We start from the raw sequence: 22,620 nt of genomic DNA on the forward strand, positions 1-22,620 counted from the left end.
AGACTGATTTACTTTATTAAATCAGCATTATTCCAAACACTCTTTAAAGTGTTTTCGAGTCCTTAAAATGATTTTCAAAAGTTAGAGCGGATCCCAAAACTCATTTTTATATTTAAGATCCTCCTTTCGAAGGGGATTTAAATACTCGCTCAAAACCTGAGGGATCCGGCTCTGTGGTGTGTTTTATATTCGCAACAAGGTTGCTGTCTTGATATCAACAAGTTTCTACTTGGGGAAAGGGGGAACGAGCTTTACGTTTCAGAGTCATGGATTTCATCTGAATTAGGAGTGGCGTAAGTGGTCGAGTAGCGCCGGCCCAGCCTTATTATATTGGCCCAAATGACCTGGAAGTTCCGCTAAGGCGGTCCATTCCTTAGGAGTCCAGTGTTCGGTTGACAAGTAAATCCGACAGGTTCTCCTCTACATGTAGAAAATGGTGGGGTTGCACTACTACGACTGATCATCGTAAGTGGTCTTCCTGGCACGGCAAACTCCCGTAATGAGTTCATCATCCAATTGGATATTTCTGCAACACTACCCAGGGCACTTCGATAGAAAGGCTACGGTTGGGCGATTGTTGAGTGTTGGCAGGGTCAAGTTTTCAAAATGATGTTTGCATCAAATGAAGTATCTCGTAACTTCATTTTATTTTGATGATATTTTAAAAGATTTAATCTATTCAAATCTGGTCTTGTAGTCTCATCTATGTGATGAACTTTTGAAACTAATTATAAATTGAACGGTGGTAGTTCAAGTAGTATTTGGAAAAGATATAAGTATATTGGAGTATCTTGTAACTTCACCGTTTTAAACTTATATCTAGTTAATGGTTATCTTATGAATGACAAAGACTTTCAGAAAAATGTTGAGACAAGGTTAGATATATGAGATCACCTTGCAATGATATTTTTATACAGTTATAAACTGGAACTTTGTGTATATTATGCATGGAAGAGGACTTCCAAGATTTTGAAAAGTATATATGTATATATACTGAATATTTTACGACTTCATCGCATTAAGATATCAAACTTGGTTCATTTCTTTTGACCAAGACTTTCATGAGTACTATGAGTATGCTCATATATTGTTAATAAGTATACATATTATTTTGGTTGGCTTGCTGCTCACCCTTGCTTTCTTCTTTCATCACACAACATCAGATAGACAAGATGAACAGGACCAAGCTCCCAATTCGCGAGCGGATAGGAAACGTTCCGCAGTTTCCTATAGGCGCTGATGTCGCTGTAGCTGAGGTAGGAGCTACCAATAGGCTAGGCTTTCAACTTTTGATGTACCAGATTTATGTATACTTATGAATTGTAATAATTGCAAAGAAAATGTAAATTTTTTTCAGAAACCCTTTTAAGGTGTATTGGCATATAATTGTGGAATAAAACGACTTGTGATTATTTTTGGATATTCATCTCTGAGACTATAACTTGTGGTGTGTGTGTTTATTGTGGGGTCACAGTACAGAGTAGTTGATTATTTATTAAGATTGGGTGTTATTAAGGGAAATGGAACTCGTGACAACCCGGATCCCCGACCCCGAATTTGGGCGTGTTACAGAAAGAACTGGTAAGAGGCATTTCTCTAGTGGAGTTTTCAAAGGATGGACTGTGTGATGCCTGCCAAAAAGGGAAGCAGATTAAAGCATCATTCAGGAAGAAACTTGATTCAACAATTGAAGAGCCTTTGCAACTGCTTCACATGGATTTGTTTGGACCAGTCAATGTATTGTCCATCTCAAGGAAAAGATTTTGCCTAGTAATTGTAGATGATTTCTCAAAGTTCTCTTGGACATATTTCCTACAGTCTAAAGATGAGGCTTGTGAAATCATCATCAATCACATAAGGCAAGTCAACAATCTTCCTGATTTCAAAGTTAGAAGAATCAGGAGTGACAATGGAACTGAGTTCAAGAATTTTGTCATGAGAGCATTTTGTGAGGAAAATGGGATTCTGCATGAGTTTTCAGCAACAAGGACTCCACAACAGAACGGAGTAGTGGAAAGGAAGAACAGATCACTTATTGAAGCTGCAAGGACAATGCTTGAAGAATCTAAACTGCCAACATATTTCTGGGCTGAAGCTGTAAATACTGCTTGCTACACTCAGAATATTTCTCTGGTTAATCAAGCAAGATGCATGACTCCCTATCAATTGTTCAAGAACAAGAAACCAACTCTAAACTTTCTTCATGTCTTTGGCTGCAAATGCTATATTCTGAGAAATCAAACTGATCAAAATGGGAAGTTTGATGCTAAAGCAGATGAAGGAATTTTTGTTGGATATGCTGTTGGTAAAGCATATAGAGTCTACAATCTAAGAACCAACATTGTTGTGGAATCAATACATGTTGTGTTTGATGATAAAAAGATTGAAGGACTGAAAGATGGAGATTACCGTGAGAGCCTCAAATTCGACAATATGGAGATGGTTAGTGATGATAGTGATGATAGTGATGATGAAAGTGATCAAGAAACAGTGTCTAAGGATAATGCAGATAAATCTACTACCAATGAAGCACAAAACTCAACATTTATCGAGTTGCATAATGCTTCATTCGTCGGGAGGCAATCTGCGTTATCCGTCGGGAGACAACCTGCCTCATCCTTCGGTACTCAAAATTCACCATCCGTCGGGTTATCAAAAGGAGCAGAATGTCAAGATAGATCACCTATAGAAAGTTCCCCTTTCTCAAATCAAAGATCCACAAACTCAGGGGGAGTTTCTAACAATCAAAACTCAATCACACATCAAGACAACAATGAGGTTTCCTCATCTAGAGCCAATCTACCTCAACAAAGGAAATGGACAAAAGATTACCCCTTTGAGCTTATCATTGGTGATGTTTCTTCTAGAGTTCAAACAAGAAGAGCAACTCAGGAAGAATGTCTATACAACAGCTTTCTTTCCAAGGAAGAACCAAAGAAGGTAGAAGAAGCTTTGTTGGATCCTGATTAGATTTTAGCTATGTAGGAGGAGCTAAACCAATTTGAAAGGAATAATGTATGGAAGCTGGTACCCAAGCCTAAAGGAAAGAATCAAATAGACACCAAGTGGGTATTCAGAAACAAGATGGATGAAAATGGCATAGTTGTCAGGAACAAAGCTAGATTGGTTGCTAAAGGCTATTGTCAACAAGAAGGAATAGATTTTGGTGAAACATTTGCTCCTGTTGCAAGACTTGAAGACATCAGAATCTTCTTAGCCTATGCAGCCCATGCCAATTTCAAAGTCTATCAAATGGATGTCAAAAGTGCCTTTCTGAATGGAGATTTGGAGGAAGAAGTGTATGTCAGTCAACCTCCTGGTTTTGTAGATCCAAATTTTCCAGAATATGTCTAGTATCTTTTGAAAGCACTTTATGGACTGAAGCAAGCACCTAGAGCCTGGTATGACACTTTATCAAAGTTCCTTTTGGAAAATCACTTCACAAGAGGTACTGTATATAAAACTTTATTTTTTAGAAATATTAATGGCTCTAGTATACTTGTTCAAATTTATGTAGATGATATTATTTTTGGCTCTACAGATGAGAAACTTTGCAAAAAGTTTGCCAAATTGATACAAAGTAAGTATGAAATGAGTATGATGGGAGAACTAACTTACTTTCTTGGTTTACAAGTTAAGCAAGTTAGTGATGGAATATTCATTAGTCAAACTAAATATATTTTTGATCTTTTAAAGAAGTTTGATCTAATTGATTGCACATCTGCAAAAACTCCCATGGCCACAGCAACTAAGCTTGAATTAAACACTACTGAAAAGTCTGTGGATATTTCAAGTTATAGGGGCATGGTTGGCTCACTTCTGTACTTAACAGCCAGTAGGCCAGATATAATGTTTGCTACATGTTTATGTGCTAGATTTCAGGCTGATCCTAGAGAATCTCACTTAATAGCTATTAAGAGAATTTTCAGATATCTCAAGGGAACACCAAACCTTGGCATTTGGTACCCTAGAGATTCTGGTTTTGATCTAACTGGTTATTCAGATGCAGATTATGCAGGTTGTAAAATTGATAGAAAGAGTACAACATGAACCTGTCAATTCCTAGGAAACAAGCTTGTGTCCTGGTTCAGTAAAAAGCAAAATTCAGTTTCTACTTCTACAACTGAAGCTGAATATATTGCTGCTGGCAGTTGCTGTGTACAGATTTTATGGATGAGAAATTAATTGCTGGACTATGGCTTGCAAGTTGAGAGGATTCCTATTTTCTGTGATAACACAAGTGCAATTTCCATCACTGAAAATCCAGTGCAACATTCAAGGACAAAGCACATAGACATCAAGTACCATTTCATAAGGGAACATGTAATGAATGGTACTGTGGAACTTCATTTTGTTCCAAGTGAGAAGCAACTTGCAGATATCTTTACTAAGCCACTGGATGAATCCACCTTTTCAAGGTTGGTAAGTGAGTTAGGTATGCTTAATTACTCTTAAATCTATCTGAGTTATTTTGCAAGTTGATAAGCAGCCAGAAATTTAATTGATTTTTCAGTCTTGGATGAAATTTTTGCTAAGTCAAAATTTACATCTCGACGGATGACCCTTATCCATCGAGTTTGGTTATCCGTCGATATACAATTTGCTAATAAAAATCAATTTCTTTTCTGGAATATTTTATGTCTCGACGGATAACAGTTTATCCTCATCCGTCGAATTGTCTTAATCTCAGCCGTTAATTCCCTGTACATTATCCATCGAGTATACTTATAGTTTGTAAGCATTACACGACGGACAATGGGTGGAATTTTTACAGTTTATTTTTAAACGGCTATTTTAGGCAATTTCTATTGGTTAATTTATTTTACTTTATTATTTTCATCAGTTAATTTTGAGATAGTATAAAAGCTTATTTCATTGCAATTGTTTTCTTTTATCATTCTCAAATTCAACTGCTCTAATTTCATTCTCTCTCAAGCACTTACTCTCCTTCTCTTCAAGCTTTTATTCTCTAAACAATGGCACCTGTTGTAAAGATTATGTCTCAGACTGGGTACATTTATGAGAAGAACAATTTCACTGCATTAGTTAACAAGGGTATTCAGCAATCGGATGACTATCACAAGATGATGGACTTTGTGAAGAATTACAAGCTCAATTATGCCATGCTGGAATCACCCACAATCTTCTGTGAAGTTGTTGAAGAGATGTGGACCGCTGCTACCTACAACTCTACTGACAAGACCATCACTCTAACCATCAAAGGTAAAGAATTATGTATCAATAGTGATGTGATAAAATCATGTTTCAAAATTCCTGATAACAATGTAACTTCACCACACAATGACACTGATATAATAAATATGCTTAATTCCATGCACTATGCATTACCTACTTCTAAACTGAGTGATATTAGAAGAATGGGTCTTAGGAAGGAGTGAAGTTTCTTGTGTGATGTAGTTACTAAGGTTTTCTCTGGAAAAATCAGTAATTTTGATTCAGTGAATATTTCCATGCTTAACATGCTATGCATGCTAGTTACAGATAAATTTTATAATTTCAATGACCTTGTCTTGTTTGAGTCAGGTTTCAAATTAGGAGAGTTAAATAAAAGAGGTAAGAATGTGTATTATGCTAGATTTCTCATGTTATTGGCTAACCACCTTTGTGAAGAGATTGTGCTTGAGAACCCTAACAACAAACTGGATTGTTGGGTTCAAGAGAGAAGACTCATTGCAGATTTGAACAGGGCCAATCATCACAAGGATGTGCCAATGTTCTACTTTCCTGTAATGCAGGCACCTCAGGTAAGTGAGTTAAGTTCATCCATCCCTACAACTATTCCAACCTCCATAATTTCTTTGAATTAAGGAGTAGCTATGGTAACTGTACCAATCACCAAACAGTTGCCTACCAAAGCTTCCAAACCTACTACTATTTCCAAATCTAAATCAAAGAAAACCCCCTCTGGTATCTCTCAAAAGATGCCAGTTGAAAAATCCACAAAAGCAAAAGAGGGGAGTGTGAAGGAGGAAAAGTCAGGTAAGGGAAGGGGTGAACATCAAAGAAACCCCAAGAATAAGGTTGGAGAGTTGAGTGAATCCCAGCCTAGCCACACTGTAGTTTCCCAACAAACTGTAGTGCTTAAAAAGGATAAAAGCTCACTTCTAGCTGCATCCTCCCAAAAGGATGTAGTTATTGAACAAAGCTCTCAACCAAGAGCACAGGCCAAGAGGGTTAGGGACACAAGCTCACCCCAAACTTATACAAGAAAGAAGAAATCTAAAACCTCTGGGGATGCACAGGGTACACACACTGTGCAAACTGGTGCTAAAGACACATTCACTGCACCTTCTCAAGTTCAGTTTGATGTGGCTCCAATAAATGTGGAGTCACAGCCAAAATCTCTATTATAGAAGCACCTCATACACCATACTCACCAACAAATTCTCTGGATGTGGATATGATAAACACATCAATTCCTGATTCCCCTTCTTTAACTCTGTTGGGGAAGCCAAAATTCAGTGCAAGTGAGCATCATCTTTTAGATGATTTGTTGGCTCATTTGCCAATTCTTTCATAAACTGTTGTGTCAACTGTGCCTAAAATATCCTCAATCAGCACAGAGTCAACAATAGTTTCTCTTCCCACCTCATTCATTTCCACTCTCTCGACGGATATTGCTCATCCGTCGAGTAGTGATTGTATCCCGATGGATAAACCTAACAGCAATTATCCGTCGGATAGCAAAACCACTCACTTGATGGATATCACTCATCCGTCGAGTATCTCTACACAGCTTCAAACTTCAATTATTTCAAGTGTAGAAGATTTAGTGGTTGTACAGTCACTCTTAGGATTAAGAGAGGAGAGTGTCTTGAGTGAGAGGCTGGGTTGCTCCCAGGCAAAAGGAGAGGAAATGAGTGACAATCTGCAATCCATTTCTTTAGGATTGGCAAAAGGGAGTGAGAGGAGTTCCACCTTGTAGGTGAAGGTGAGGGTGTGAGGGCGGGGAGCCAGGATGAGACCCTGATGTAACAAAAGAGAGAACATGAGAGAAAAGCAGGTACAGAGGGTATAAGGGTGGATCCAGCCATTTCTCATGAGTCAATGATTGTGGATGATGCTGAAAAGGAAAGACAATTTCAGGAACATTACACAGTTGTAATTGATAACATTTCCTTGGATACTGACACTTTTACTCATCCTGTGTCAGCCTATCAACTGTTGGCTGCTCAGGGCAATGAGGAGGCAGAGAAGACTTTAAATCTAGTACATACTTCAGAATCTCTACAAAGGGATAAAGCTGCTATCAATTTAATGCCTTCTACAACTGGTGAGCCATCTGAAGAATTTGGAGTAAATTCTAATGATGATGACTCTGTTTCATTTGATGGAAGCATGATCTTAGGGGGAGATGAAGGCCCAAGTTCTATTTCTAATCAACCTGAATGGGCATTGACAAAGGAGTCTACACCAGGACAATTCAATGTATCCTTAGTCAAATAAATCATGTCTATCCAAAAGGCCATTCAGAACACCTCAAATGCTGGTACCAAGGCTATTCTTCAAGCCCACCTAGATTCTATACATATCATGAAGCTGCAACAATTAAGACAGAATCTAAGTGTGGATGAGCTTAAAAAGGATATAGCTGACTTGAAGACCTACAATTCTGAGAAGCTGGATTCAATCATGCCCTATGGTACCATGCAAGATCTGCTACTGAGAAGAGAATCTGATGCTGAAAAGAAGCTGAACAAATTGGAGGACAGAGTTCAAGCTATTGAAAACTTTGTGGTCACCATTCTTCAAAATCAACAATCTCAGACCAATCTTCTAATGCAACTGGCTAAAGCACAAGGCTTGACTCCTCAACTTGATGATAACAAAAAGGGGGAGAAAGGACCAAGTGAGGGGGAGAAGCTTCAGATACAAATCACTAAGGTAATTGTGCCTTCAATTACCATCTCAAAGCCACCAGTTGCAGATGGTATAGATCTGATTCAAGCAGCAACAGCTAACTTGAAAGTTGCTGAGAAAGAACAGTCGAGTTTGGTCAACTGGAAGAAGATTGATGAGGAGATACAGAAAAAGTTTGAACTTGTCAAGGAGCCAGTTAAGTCAGCCATCCATCACTCTCAAGTCAAGAAAATCAGTGTGAATGAGATGAGCATGAACTATCTGGAAAGAGGACAATCTTCCTGCATCAAGTCTCCGAAGGCTGAAATAATTCTTAAACCAAGGGCAAACTATTTAAAATCATCCTTGAAGAACCCCTTGGACACTGTGTATGAGACACCCAAGCCTGATGAGAAGAAGCTTATGTCAAGATCAATTGCCTTCTATAAAGATCCAGCTGATTCAGCTTTAAAAAGAAGAATTGCTAAGATATTTAGAAATGGGAAGGAAATTTGTGTGGTAGCTGGACATCCACAATTTGCTCAAGCAAAGAGAGAAGAAAAAGCCAGATTGAAGCAGGAAAAGAAGCAAGCTGCTCTAGATGCAAAGAAGACTAAACAAAAGAAAGAGTAAATTGCTATCTTGGCCAAGCTACAGGCTGTGAATTCATCTCAACAAATTCCCTCTCAACCATCTGAAGCTACTGAATCAAGGAAGCAAGTTGAAGAACAGAAAAAATCTCCAAGAAAGAAAGAATTGGCTAAAAGAACAAAAAGGAAACTGGATATTCTTGACAAGGAATCGGAAGATCAATTTCCTAAGGAACCCACACCAACTACAACTCAAGCATCAAAGCCCTCTGTGGTATTTGAAAATATAAGGGTAGTGGATCCCTACAGGAATATTCATGGTGAACCTATTGTGCCCAATGATGAGCCAATAGAATGGGATAACATACCAATTTCTGACTTCAGTCTACCAATCCTTAGCAAGCCAAAAAGAACAAAGTCAAGGGCAGTCAAGAAAGTGAAGCTGTCACCTCTCAAATCCAAATCTGTAATTAAAGCTCAGCCCAAAGTAAATAAGGGAGACTACTTGTACTTGTATGACATCAAAGAATTTTCTGATCTAAACCTCTATCTGGATGAACTGGATGAAGTGAGGGGAATTGATGTATACAGAAACCTACCTGAAATGTTAGTGTTCAAGTACAAAGGAGGAAGGGAGATTCAGTGACCATTTCACAGGATTCTTCAAGAGAGCCAAGTTGTACTGATTAAAGTTTATTCATCCTTCAAGAAGAACTTTGGATTCAATGTCACTGCAAGAAGACCAGTATTGAAGAAGATTGAAGAACTAAGGAGTGTTAGAGCTAAAGATGCACTCCCAAAAACTCTAATCATTCCATACACATGGAGAAGAGTGCATCTAAGGCCCTACTGGCTGATGGAGTTTATGGATGACAAAGGTGTGAGAAGATTCTTTATATTAGAAGACCAACTGAGTATCTCTAGCAATGAGACTCTCTTGAAAATGCAAGGAAAGCTAGATCTCTCAGAATCTGATGAACTGGAATTCCACAGGCAGCTTCAAAATCAGATTGATGAAAACAACAGATAGCTTGGAAGAAGATCCAGACCTTCAAGGAACTAGAAAAATCTGCTCAAGCTAGAGGAGCATCTTGAAAATTACTGTGAGCCAAACTTTGTACATTTTGATTATTTGAAGCACTTTTCAGTATTATCTACTTTCTTTTAAAGATGTATGTTTAGGGTGTTTTGTTATCATCAAGTATCTCTTAATTTATGGCTACAATTCTAGTAGACATAAATTGGGGGAGATTGTTGTGCATATGTTGTGTACTTGATGATGACATAAACAAAACACCTAAGTAGATTTTACTTAGTGAAATAATGTAGCACTCAACGGATAAGAATTATAGTCTCGACGGATAACTCATTATAGTCCCTACGGATGATGACTTATTATCCATCGAGTGAGTAGCTTATGTAATAATAAGTCTGTAGCACATTTCTGCATACACCTTTGTATAGATTCTGTAGTAGCATATAAGTCATGTTGACTTTAACTAGATATGCAGAATATGTTGATTAATTGTACATAGATGATGTCTTGTAATTCTGCATAAGTGAAATGAAGTCAAGTGCCTGATTGCTACCGACGGATAATCTACAAAGCACCCGACCGATGATCAACAATCCAACGGATGATCATTAACTCGACGGATGATCATGAACCTAACGAATAAAGAATTCAAACATCAGTTGACAGTGACAACTGGTCACATGCGTCGAGATGTATGCAAAAAGGAATGAGGAAGCCTATTAACTGGGTAATAGAGAACAAAGTAGCAAAGCATAAAAACTGATAGTTTTTATAATGATCCTATCTTTTGACTTTGTAATCTTGGTAATATATAAACCAAGAAGTAGCAAATAGAAACTAAGATATGAGATACAAAAAGTGAGAAATCTTTGTAAGCAGAATCATTAGCATTTCTCTGTATTCTCAGTAGTTCAAATTTGTAAGCAGCTGTGAACATTCTTGCACACAGAGTTCTCTCGATATAATATATATCTCTGGTGGAATTGTTTAAATCCTCCAGAAAGTTTTTAAAGACTCTTGTTTTTAATTACTTATGTTTTGATTCACTTAAGTCTTTTATTCCGCATTGTGCTAATCAAAACACTTATATTTGTATTCGAGTTTGAACATTTTTATTTTAAGAAAAAGGTTCAAGAATTCCATTCAACCCCCCTTTCTAATTCTTGCTATATTGTTAAGGGACTAACAGTTTTGTAAAACAGTTTTTATACATTAATATAAAGATTGTTCTTCATCTTTGAGTTTTAAATTCGAATTGATTGTTATATATTGTATTCACCCCCTCTATAGTATACTTTAATGCCTAGCAATTGGTATTATAGCAAGTTGTTGATATACAAACAATTTTAAGATCCAGAAAATAATTAATCATGACTGATAAAGAAACTTAAACCAAATAACCACCACCAGTCACAAATAAGAATATAAGCATATATGAAACTATTAGAGTTCCAATTCTGAAAGTGAATGAATATTCTATATGGAAAGTGAAGATGGCTATGTTCTTGGAGGCTAAAAATCCTGAATATCTTGGCAGGATTTATGATGGTCTTCACATGCCAAAAAGATTGGCTGTTGCTATTGCTGGTGAACCTGAGATGATGGTCCCTAAAGAAAAGAAAGACTATAGTTCTGAAGATCTAGCTTCTATTATGTAGGATGCAAAAGTGAGATATTTGTTGCATAGCAGTTTGGATAGTGTTATGTCCAATAGATTTATTGGATTTAAAACTGCTAAGGAAATATGGGATACCTTGGAAGTTAAGTGTTAAGGTACAACTACCATCAAGAAGAAGAGAAGAACAATGCTCACAAAGTAGTATGAGCAGTTTGACCTAAAATCCGATGAGTCGTTGAATGATATCTATGAAAGACTTCAGAAACTGCTGAATGATCTATCACATGTGGACAAGGAATATGATCCAGAAGATTCAAACTTGAAATTTTTCCTTGCTTTACCTGAACAATGGAATTTAAAGTCACATCCATAAGAGACAATTATGGTCTTGATGACATATCTCTTGATGAGATTTATGGAATGTTCAAGACCTTTGAACTTGAGATGGATCAAAGGAGCAGGAGAAAGGGGTCAAAGTCAAGACTAGTTGCACTAAAGGCTAAAGTGAAGTCGAGGGAGAGATTTGTGAGAAGGGTCATTTAAGAGGAAAGACCATGGTTGCAAAGTTTGATACTAAGTCATTAAAAACTTATGATGACTCAAATATTGATATTTCCATATACTTTGAAAAATGAATATTGTAATGATAAAAAGATCTTATAGATGGCTGCCTTGATGATGAAAAGCTTCAAGAAGATGGCTTATAAGGACTTCAAATAGGGAAAGAGATTTTCAAGGAGAGGCTCCAGTTCTTCAAACTTTGATATGAAGAACTATAGAAAGTATGATGAGAAGGATTCCAAGTAAGAAAAAATTGACAAGTCTAAGATCAAGTGTTATACTGTGATGGATTTAGGAACTATGCAGCTGAATGATGAAAGTTATGAGCCGAAAAGAAGCGGGCTTTGATCATAAGGAACAAAGACTGGGATGATACTTTGGAATATGATGAGGGTGTCAACTATGCTCTCATGACAAATACTGATAGTGAATCTGAGAATCCTGAGACTAAGGCACTCAAACAACTCTTGCTTTTGATATTGATGATATATGTGAATTAAGACTATTTATAACAATCTTGCATGCTAGCTATAGGGATAAAACTTTGAAAATGCTAGGATCGTAATTGAAAATTCTGACTTAAAGAAAAGAAACGATCATCTTGAAGCTGAATTGATTTACATGTTAGAAATTCATAAAGAAAAATATGATGTTGTTTATATTGAAGATAAATTATTAGAAATGCATGCCTATCTTGAGAAAGAATTGTCTAAAAAAAGGGAAATAATAATGTGTTAGGAAATGAATAACACACAGGGGGGTGAATATGTTTTACTTTTTTTGAGCTTTTCTTGAATCTTTTATGGTTGAACAAAGTAAATTAAATCTTGTAGTAAAAATGTGTTCATGCAGAAATAAAGAACACAGATCTTCAAAACTCAATTAATTTTATATTAAAATTAAGAATGTTTTGCTACAAAATTTCTAGGCTCTTTGTTGATAAAGAGCTTAGCTTCTCCTTGAGAGTGTTACAAGATTTTCTGTCTAACTTGTTACAACTGACTAAAGGACCGGTGTTAAATTTATAATTCAGTTAACTGCTGGTTTACACAGTGTACAATAAGACATGCTATTAGCTTTAGTAAACAGTCACTTGTCATTTCCATTTATAGAAAAGTATATCTTCTATTTTTGGCTTAGCATATCTTTAACATCCTGTGATTATCTTGATCTTCCTTTGTCAGTTAATCTTCACCATTGATCTTGCACATCCTTCAAGCTGCTTTTTGTAGACTTGTCAATCCAGTTGTTTGGATTGTTTGTTGATTGTTAACCTTGGATATTGAACTGATATGCAATTTTGTACTTTGAGATTTTACCTCGAGATCTCCATTTGGTCTATAGAGAACTTGACATCTCGATAGGTATATTGGCTTATCCAGATCTCTAATACTCCATAGAAAATTTGACTTGTAGAGGTCTCTGAGTTCTCTATAAGAAAATTTGGCTTGTAGAGATCTCTAGTCTTCATATATTCACTTTGACTTATCGATAACTCAGAGTTCTCTAGTCAAATTTGACTTGTCGACAACTCAGAGTTCTCTAGTGAATTTTGGATTATCGATATCTCTGAGTTCTCTAGTGGAATTTGACTTATCGATAACTCAGCGTTCTCTAATGAATGTTGACTTATCGATAACTCTGAGTTCTCTAGTGAATAAGTGACTTGTCGATATCTCCAATCTTCATGTCTTCAATTTGGCTTGTCGATATCTCTGAGTTCTCTATAAGCTTTCTTGAGTTCTCTATAAGTCATTCTGAGTTCTCTAAAAGTCATTCTGGAGTTCTCGAATGACTTCTCTATAACACTAAATCTGTGACTTGTAGAGATCTTAATTTAGAATATTTTTCCTAAAACAGATTTATTCAACTCCAAGCTTCTTCATAATTCTTCTGAGGCATGATCTTCTTGATCTTCTTCCAGATAGAATTCTTAAGCTTGACACTGTTTATAGAAAAAGACTCCAGTATGCTCCTTTGACATTTTTACAGACTATAGGTGTTACAAGTACCAAATACAAATTTAAATAACAATACACTTACTTAGGGTTGATAAATTGTCTTAGTCTTGTTAAGGTACATGCATGTCTTGCATAACAATCTCCCCTAATTTATGAGAAGATTCCTTAACACAAATTCATGCCTGTTAACAAGACTAACCCCATGTTTAAAATGATGGAAAATAAAACTAATACACAAAGCTTGATAGAATTACAACTTTTATACAACATAAGATTTACAAGGTTCAATGGTTACAAGTATCATGTAAAGACAGTTTTTGTATCTGCTTCTTCCCTAAGAACATCCTTCAAGTGATCTAGAATTTCAAGTTCTTCTATGATAGGTGTTCCACTTAGAGCTTCTACAAGTTTTTGTCTTGCTACCTTGGGATAAACACTGTCTAGCAAATCTATTCTAAACCTTGAGAATCCACCAACTTTGTTTAGAAATTTCCCATCTTTAGAGATTCTGCTCATTCTTTTGGCCTTTAGCTCTTCTGATCTTTTTATATACATCTTTATTTCTCCATCATACTTCCTCTTTCTCTCTTCAACTTCAGCCTCATTTCCTTTCTTTGTTTCCTCCCTTTTAATTAACCATTCATCTAGAACTGATCTACATGCCCTTATAGCAGTATCCTTGTCCTTTAGCAAACTTATCACTCTTTTAATTTCTGTTGGTGACAGAGAATCTATTAAGTCATTGCCAAGAAAAGTGAAGGACCCATCTTCAAAATAAATTATAACTTCTCTCATGGAAACAACCCAGACTCTAACTATTTCTTCAGTTAGATGTTGGAAATAATCTTCATCTAAGGTGCACCAATTTAAAAGTAGAAAGTCAGACTCCTTAAAACAGTTCCAAATGGCCCTTTCAGTGACTTCTTCTTTCTTTGTAGGCTTAACTTTCTTAGGCTTTCTCCCAACAGATTTGTGCTTGATTTTCAGTGAGGGTTTGACTAACGGTAGGGTTGTCATTTTCTTAAGATTTGTCTGGCTTGTGGTGATTGGAATTTTTTGGAAAGAGTTGGCTGTTTGTTTATACATAAATTTTAGCTTTGAGGTTTGAGGTGGTTTGATGTTTGAGATAGTTGATGTTGTAGGTTGAGCTGAGGTTTGAGCTAGTTGTGTTTGGATTTTTAAGGATTGGTGTGGTTATGAGCCATCATGAAGCTTCTTGCTCCTCCTCTCACCTCTTCTATTCTTTTCTTCATCTTTCTTGTCATCCTCCTTCTTCTTCTCTCCACCCTTGCTACCAGATGGCTTACTGGATTGACTTGGATTTGAGCCAGAAGGATTTTAATCATCTTTCTTCTGCTCATCATAATCCAAATCATCCTTGTTGATTTGTGTTTTGGGCAAGTTGGTTTCTACATTATCCAGATATCTCCTCTGTAGCTTTATCATCATTGTTCTTGTTTTTCTTGGTTTTTAGTTTCTAGGATCATGATAAGCTTCTTGTTGTATATGACACACTGTTTGGGGATCTGAAAATGTTTGAATTGTTTGGTGTTTGGACAAATATATGTTATACCCTTGTTTGGCTGTAGATATGCTTCAGGAAAAGCAGCCACTTGAGCATTTCTCAATTCAGTTAATAGAAAGGTATCTTTATGAGTTATAACTTTGACTCTGTTGATGAAGATATCTAACTCAGATGCCATCCTTGAGATAAGGTAATTGAGGGACACCTGCATACATCTGTTTGTCCCTGAGTCATTTACATTGATCACTATTTTTTTTTGCAAAAAGTTGTCCCGATTGACCATGATCACTCTTATGAAATTAATTGTCTTATCTAGGGCCTTTTTGTATGTAAAGTGATTGTTGTTGAGAGTAGCTTTTAGGGCCTTGAGTAGTTCATCAAATTCTCTGCTCAGACTAGGTCCTTGAGCAGCCCTAATAAGTCTCTCCATGCCAAGATCTACTTCCTTATTCAATTTTTTTTCAGCACCCTGGACTTGTTGTTGAGATGACCTTGATTGTGCCAACCTAGCCTCTATCTCCCCCTTAGTCTTGTTTGTAGGCATGAGAAGGGGAGTAGGTATTTCAGGCCTGACCTGTTCAGGCAGAGAAGGGAGTGGTATATTGAGTTTGCCCATGATGGCTCCCAAAGCTATTGAATTATGTATTTAAAGATGCTTATGGGAGTCCACCAGGGTCTGGATATCTGTTTGTTGGCTCTTGAGTAGGGATGTCAAGGCATGAACTTGTGCAGTGAGAGAAGAGTTGGAGTCTTGCAGTGCTGAGACTTGGCCTTGCAGAGTTTGGATTTGTAGGTTTGATGGAGCCAGGCTAAAAAGAGCTTGTAGATGTATCAAATGTTTCATCTACATCCTGTTTGATGACTTCCATAAGCAAGGCTGATGGCTCATATTTGCTCTGGTGAAGTTGATCCAGCTTGACCTTGGTGTCATTTGAGTGAGTAATTTGTTGCTGGATCAGTGTGTTGAGATTGATGAAAGATAGTTTGAGATTTTTGACCTCTTTCTCAATAGAGGCAAGATCCATCCAAGCCATTTGCTCAGTAAAATACTTGAATTTAGTGGAGATCTGTTCTTGAGATGGTATAATCTTATCCATCTTCTCATTCACCAATTTTTTGATTCTGTCTTCATGACCAGTAAGCTTGATTTCAAGAGCCTTACGAAACAGATGAAATGCTTTGAGATGAGCCTTGTATACATCTGTAATGGCATCATATATAGCTTGTGGACTCAAATCTTTTGCATTGCTGCCCAGAATAGTAATGTATTCTTCTCTGAATCTGGCCAAAACTTGATCCATTTCTAAGGCAAAATCATCAGACAGCCATGCATCCACATTCCCATCTTGCTCAACATCATTGACAGTCTTCTTCTTTTGCTCCTCAACCTCTTCATTTTAAGTGAGCATGATAGCTTGATAGTCCCAGTTGCTCATATTTGAAGTCAAAAGATGCTGTGAGATGTTGGCTAGTCCAGAAATCTGCTCCACTATTATATCATCTATAGAAGTTGGTTGAGAGCCAGATTCTTGCAGCCACTGAGATAGAATGTGTGGTTGTTGAGGTTGGGAAGTTGAAGGTTGTGAGGTTGATGGTTCAGAAACACCTGTGACTGAAGTCACGGTTTTACTCACAAATTGCTCTGTGGTTATGGCTAGTTGTTGTTCCTCACTAGGTGTGGGAACCTCCAATTGAATTGTAGGGGATTTGACTGGGTTAATGCCATGTGCACCAGTCTCAAACCCTTGTGTGTATTGTAACACACTGGCACCTAAATGTGCTATTCTTGCCTCCCCTATGACAGGATCATTGGAAATTGTACTCCTAGCATCAACTGTCAAGGCAATTTCTGCTAGGGTTGTGAGGGGAGTTGTCCCTACATGAGGAACCTCCAATTAAATTAGAGAGGATTTAGGTAGCTCCCCCTCAGGAGTACTACCCTCAAACCATACAGTCTGTGAAACTGATTGGCACATGAAGGCGCATTTTGAGTTTTCATGGGGTCTTCAGTGAAAACTGATGAATCCCCCATGTTTGTGATAGTGTCATCAAGGTCTACCCCAGCTAGTAGCCTCTCACCATATAAAGGAGGTGTCTGGGTGGTGAGCAAGGTTTCTAGAACCAAGTCACTTGATTTTTGTTGCACTTGAGAAATAGATTCAAGTGCAGTAAAGGAAGAAGAAATTTGAGAAATTAGAAGTTGTTGTTCAGAAGTGAGTGTTGGCAGCTCCCCCTGAATGGATGAGGGAGCTTCAAAAGATGTGCCCTCACTGTATGTGCCTTCCTTATTTCTCCTACCATACACTTGAATTGCTTCTTGTGCAGGCTGTGCAGACTCACTATTGGTTACTTTTATAACTGCATCCTGTTGGGAGGATGCAAAGGTGGCTAGAGTGGTCAGCTCAGTTTGCTTACTCATTTTGGATCTTTTGACCAGAGGTGACTCTTTTTCAGATATATCCTCACCATTCTCAGTTACAACAGTTGAGGTTGCCCCCTTTCTCTTCTTTTTACTCACCTCATCCTTTTGAGAAGATGAGGTGGTTGGTTTCCTGGATTCTAAAGGTTTTGAAAGAATGGTTGCAGCTTGGGAAGATCCCTGTTGGTGTTCATGTACTTGTACTTCCACAGGTTCAGGGATCATAGTTGTGCTAGATTGTATGTTAGATCTCATGTCAGGCATAGGGTAAGGGTAACTCCTAAACCTCTCCAACATAAATGGAGTGATTTTCAAACTTACATTTACCTTATTCTTTGTAGTAAGTGAGTCAAATATTATTTTGGACACTTGCTTACAATTGCCTATTTTAGTACTATCTATACCATTCAATAGGTGTATGTCTGCTACTTTATTATTTAAAGTGGACATAATAAATCTAGGGAAGAAAAATTCTTTAACTCTAGCTGACAGAGGCATAGTTAGCCTGGTTGTAAGTTCTTCCAAGATCAACAAACCAATATTCAAGTGTATGTTGTGGGTAATTGAATACACCAACTTTTGCACCACACTTGAAATGTTGTCATATCCTGTCTTACTGCATGTGAAGGCTCTCACCACTGAATCAAAAATGAATGACCACTCTTTCCTTAGATTAGTTTTGTTCAGGCTTGATAAGTTGATTCTTCCACCATAGTTGATGAAGTCCAGAAACTCAATCAGCTCATCAGGAGTTGGCACCTCGACAGATTTGCAGTGGGAAATCCCAAAGCTAGGTTCACATCCTTCTCATTAAACTCAATTTGTTGTCCTCCAACTGAGAAAGTCACCACCATGGATACAGAATTATCATTCACTACAGTCCTCACCACAGCTGTAGTCCAAAACGCATGCAACACATCCAGGTACAACACTAGATTAACAGTCAAGGCTCCTGCAATGTAAGATTTAGACATAAATTTCACAAACCCCTTGAAACTGTCAAAGGCTTGGTTAGCATTAGTAAAAGCCAAATAGTTTATTCCTTTCTCTGGGATAGTTGCTCTAAAAGTGTTTTGTGCCATTGTAGTTTAGTGAGTGAGAATGGGTCAGAAGAATTTTTGAGAAAAGAATAAAACTGAGAGAGAAATCGGTTTTTGCTTGAAAGGCTAGGTCACTTGAGATCTCAAAAATTGTAAGTATGTATATGTATCGAGAAGTCTGGGTATTTATAGTAAAAGCAAATGACTTGCCGAGAACTCAAAAATAAATGTTTTGGAATTTGTCGATCGAGAAGTCATTTTAAGAAATGAAGTACATATCGAAAAGTCATTTTAAATTACTCTTATAGAGAACTAAAAATTGACTTATCGAGATGTCAAATAAATACCCAGTTTGTCCAATAATGGACTGAATTAATTCCAACTTGATTTGAATAAATTCAAAATAAAATTAGAATAAATTTTCCAAAAGTATTTTACTAAAATAATTTATTAAATTAAATTATTTCAGTTCTGAGTTATTGATAAGTCAAAAATTATACTTGCAGAGAACTTTGTGAATTAACACTACTAGAGAACTCTACAAGGACTTATCGATAAGTCATAATTAAACTTATCGAGAAGTCACTCGAGAAGTCAGTAAATTGATTTGTCGAGAACTCACTCGAGAAGTTTTAAAATGACTTGTCGATAAGTCAGTTAGACTTATCGAGAACTCAATTCTCTATATACTTTTGACCATTTTAATTTTGCCTTGTGTTAATTTTATATATTAAAGATGTAAATTAACAATTGAGCAGTTTACTTAGAAATTGAAAAATTCCAAGTTGAAGTTTGAATTTTGAAAAATAAATATGTAGAGATTTCTGAAATATTTATAGTTCATATTTCAGTTAATTTCCAATTTAAATCAAATAAAGATTGATTTATTAGAAAGTAATCTGCTACAAAACATTAGCTGAGTTCTTGCCTTAGGATGAAGAATTAAGCATTCCAATTTCACCTACAAGTCTAGTGAAAGTTGCTTCATCCAAAGGTTTAGTAAAAATGTCAGCTAATTGTTTTTCTGTTGGAACAAAAATGAGCTCAATGGTACCATTTGTAGCATATTCTCTAATAAAATGGTACCTTACATCAATGTGTTGTGTCCTAAAATAATTAACTGGATTACCTACTATAGATATAGCACTAGTATTGTCACACATAATAGGAATTTTGTGTAACACTAGGCCATAATCCATTAGCTGATTTTTAATCCAAAGCACTTGAGCACAATAACTTCCTGTAGCTATGTATTCAGCCTCAGCTGTAGAAGTTGATACAGATTGTTGTTTCTTGCTATACCAGGATACAAGTCTTTGTCCAAGAAATTGACAGCTTCCACTAGTACTTTTCCTGTCAATCATGCATCTAGCAAAATCTGTATCTGTGTAACCAACAACTTCAAAACCAGTTCCCTTAGAATACCATAATCCCAAGTTTGGAGTTCTCTTCAAATATCTGAAAATCCTCTTTACAGCCATCAAATGTGATTCTTTTGGATTGGCTTGAAATCTTGCACACAGACATGTAGCAAACATGATGTCTGGTCTACTTGCAGTTAAGTAAAGCAATGATCCGATCATCCCTCTATAGCTTAAGATATCTACTCTCTTGCCCTTTTTATCTTTATCCAACTTTGTTGCAGTAGACATAGGTGTAGATGCAGGTGAACAATCAACCATACCAAACTTCTTCAATAGATCATTGACATACTTAGTTTGGTTGATGAAGATACCATCACTTCTTTGACTGACTTGAAGTCCAAGAAAGTAACTCAGTTCCCCCATCATACTCATTTCATATTCACTTTGCATAAGCTTGGAGAATCTTTGACAAAACTTCTCATTTGTAGAACCAAAGATGATATCATCCACATAGATCTGCACTAGGATCATATCCTCACCATGTTTCTTGTAGAAGAGAGTCTTATCTATTGTACCTCTAGTAAAACCATGCTTCAGTAGGAATTCTGAAAGTGTGTCATACCAAGCTCTAGGTGCCTGTTTTAGTCCATATAGAGCCTTGAGTAACTTGTACGCAAAATTTGAAAATTCTGGATCTTCAAAGCCAGGTGGTTGTTGCACATAAACTTCTTCTTCTAGCTCACCATTCAGGAAGACACTCTTGACATCTATTTGATAAACTTTGAAATTTGAGTGTGCAGCAAATGCTAGAAAAATCCTTATTACTTCAAGTCTTGCAACTGGAGCAAAAGTTTTATCATAATCAATTCCTTCTTCTTGTGAGTAGCCTTTTGCAAGCAACCTTACTTTGTTTCTGGTAACTATACCATTTTCATCCATCTTATTCCTGAACACCCATTTTGTTCCAATAATGCTTCTATTCTTTGGTGCAGGAACCAATTCCTAAACTTTGTTTCTTTCAAACTGATTTAGCTCTTCCTGCATGGCAGATATACAATCAGGATCTAGTAGAGCTTCATCAATTTTCTTAGGCTCTACTTGAGACAGAAAACATGCATGTAGGCACTCATTAGCAGTTGCACTTCTATCACCAATAATTTTTTCTCCAGTGTGACTTTTATCCCACCTCCTTATATTAGTTTGTTGACTTGTGCCTTCATCATTTTCTTCATTGTTGGTAGGACTGCTAGATCCTTCTTCTCTTTCTCCCCCTGAGTTTGTGCTATCAAATTCAGGTGTTTGAGATGAGCTTCTACTTCCATGATTTTCCTGTTAAGTAGTCTCTTCATTTATTATCTGTTGTTCATCAACTTCATCTTCCCCATCAGAATCACTATCAATGTTGAGGTTTTCAAATACAAGGGCTTCAGCTTCATTATCATCAAGGCATTCCAAGCCTGGACACTTGTCATCATCAAAAATCACATATGTGCTTTCTGTAATCTTCTTTTGATCAATCACAAACTTTATAGGATGTTCTTTCCAATGAATATCCCAGAAAAATTGCTTCAAAGACTTTTGAGTCAAATTTTCCCACATATTCAGAGTTGTCTTTCAAAATGTAACACTTGCTTCCAAACACATGAAGATGCTTTAAAGTAGGCTTTCTTTTAGACATGATTAAGTAAGGCGATTTACCATGTGCCTTGTTAATGAGATATCTGTTCTGAGTGTAACATGCAGTGTTAACAGCTTCTTCCCAAAAACTTGTTGGCATCTTGCATCATTGTTCTAGCAGCTTCAACTAATGTTCTGTTCTTTCTTTCAACTACTCCATTTTGTTGAGGTATTCTAGCAGCTGAGAATTCTTGAACAATGCCTTTTCCTTTGCAGAATTCACTCAATGTTGCATTTCTGAATTCTGTTCCATTATCACTTCTCAATCTTTTTACACAATTTTAATCTTCAGCCTATTTTTCTATCTTCTTGATGTGCTTAATTATGATGTGTGGAGTTTCATCTTTAGAGTGCATGAACTCTACCCAAGTATTTCTTGAGAAATCATCCACCATCATAAGTGCATATTTGTTCCTTGAAATTGATAAAACATTTATTGGCCCAAACAAGTCTGTGTGAATAAGTTGTAATGGTACACTTATAGAATTCACAGTTTTTGACTTGTGCCTTGATCTCTTCATTTTTCCTTTCTGACAAGCTTCACAAACTTCAACTTAAGAAAATTCCAGTTTAGGCACGTATCTTACTAACTCCTTTTTGACCAAGGTGTTAATTGCCTTGAAATTCAAGTGAGACAACTTCTTATGTCATAGCTTGCTTTGTTCTTCTGATGCCTTGGTGTAGAAGCAACAAATTCCATCCTTATTTGTTGAGTCTAAGTCTGCAACAAACAAGCTTCCTCTCCTTACTCCTTTCAGAGCAACTTCACCAGTTTTCTTGCTGATAAAAGTGCATTCTTCTTTGTTGAATAAAACTTCAAAGCCTTTGTCTGCAAATTGACTAACACTGAGAATATTCACTTCAAGACCAGCTACCAGTGCTACATCATCAATGACAATATTTTCAGAAACAATCTTGTCATATCCCATTGTGAATCCTTTGTTGTTGTCTCCAAAGGTTACCAAAGGG

Source organism: Apium graveolens, chromosome 5 (assembly GCF_009905375.1).
Source record: "Apium graveolens cultivar Ventura chromosome 5, ASM990537v1, whole genome shotgun sequence".
Taxonomy (NCBI): Eukaryota; Viridiplantae; Streptophyta; class Magnoliopsida; order Apiales; family Apiaceae; genus Apium; species Apium graveolens.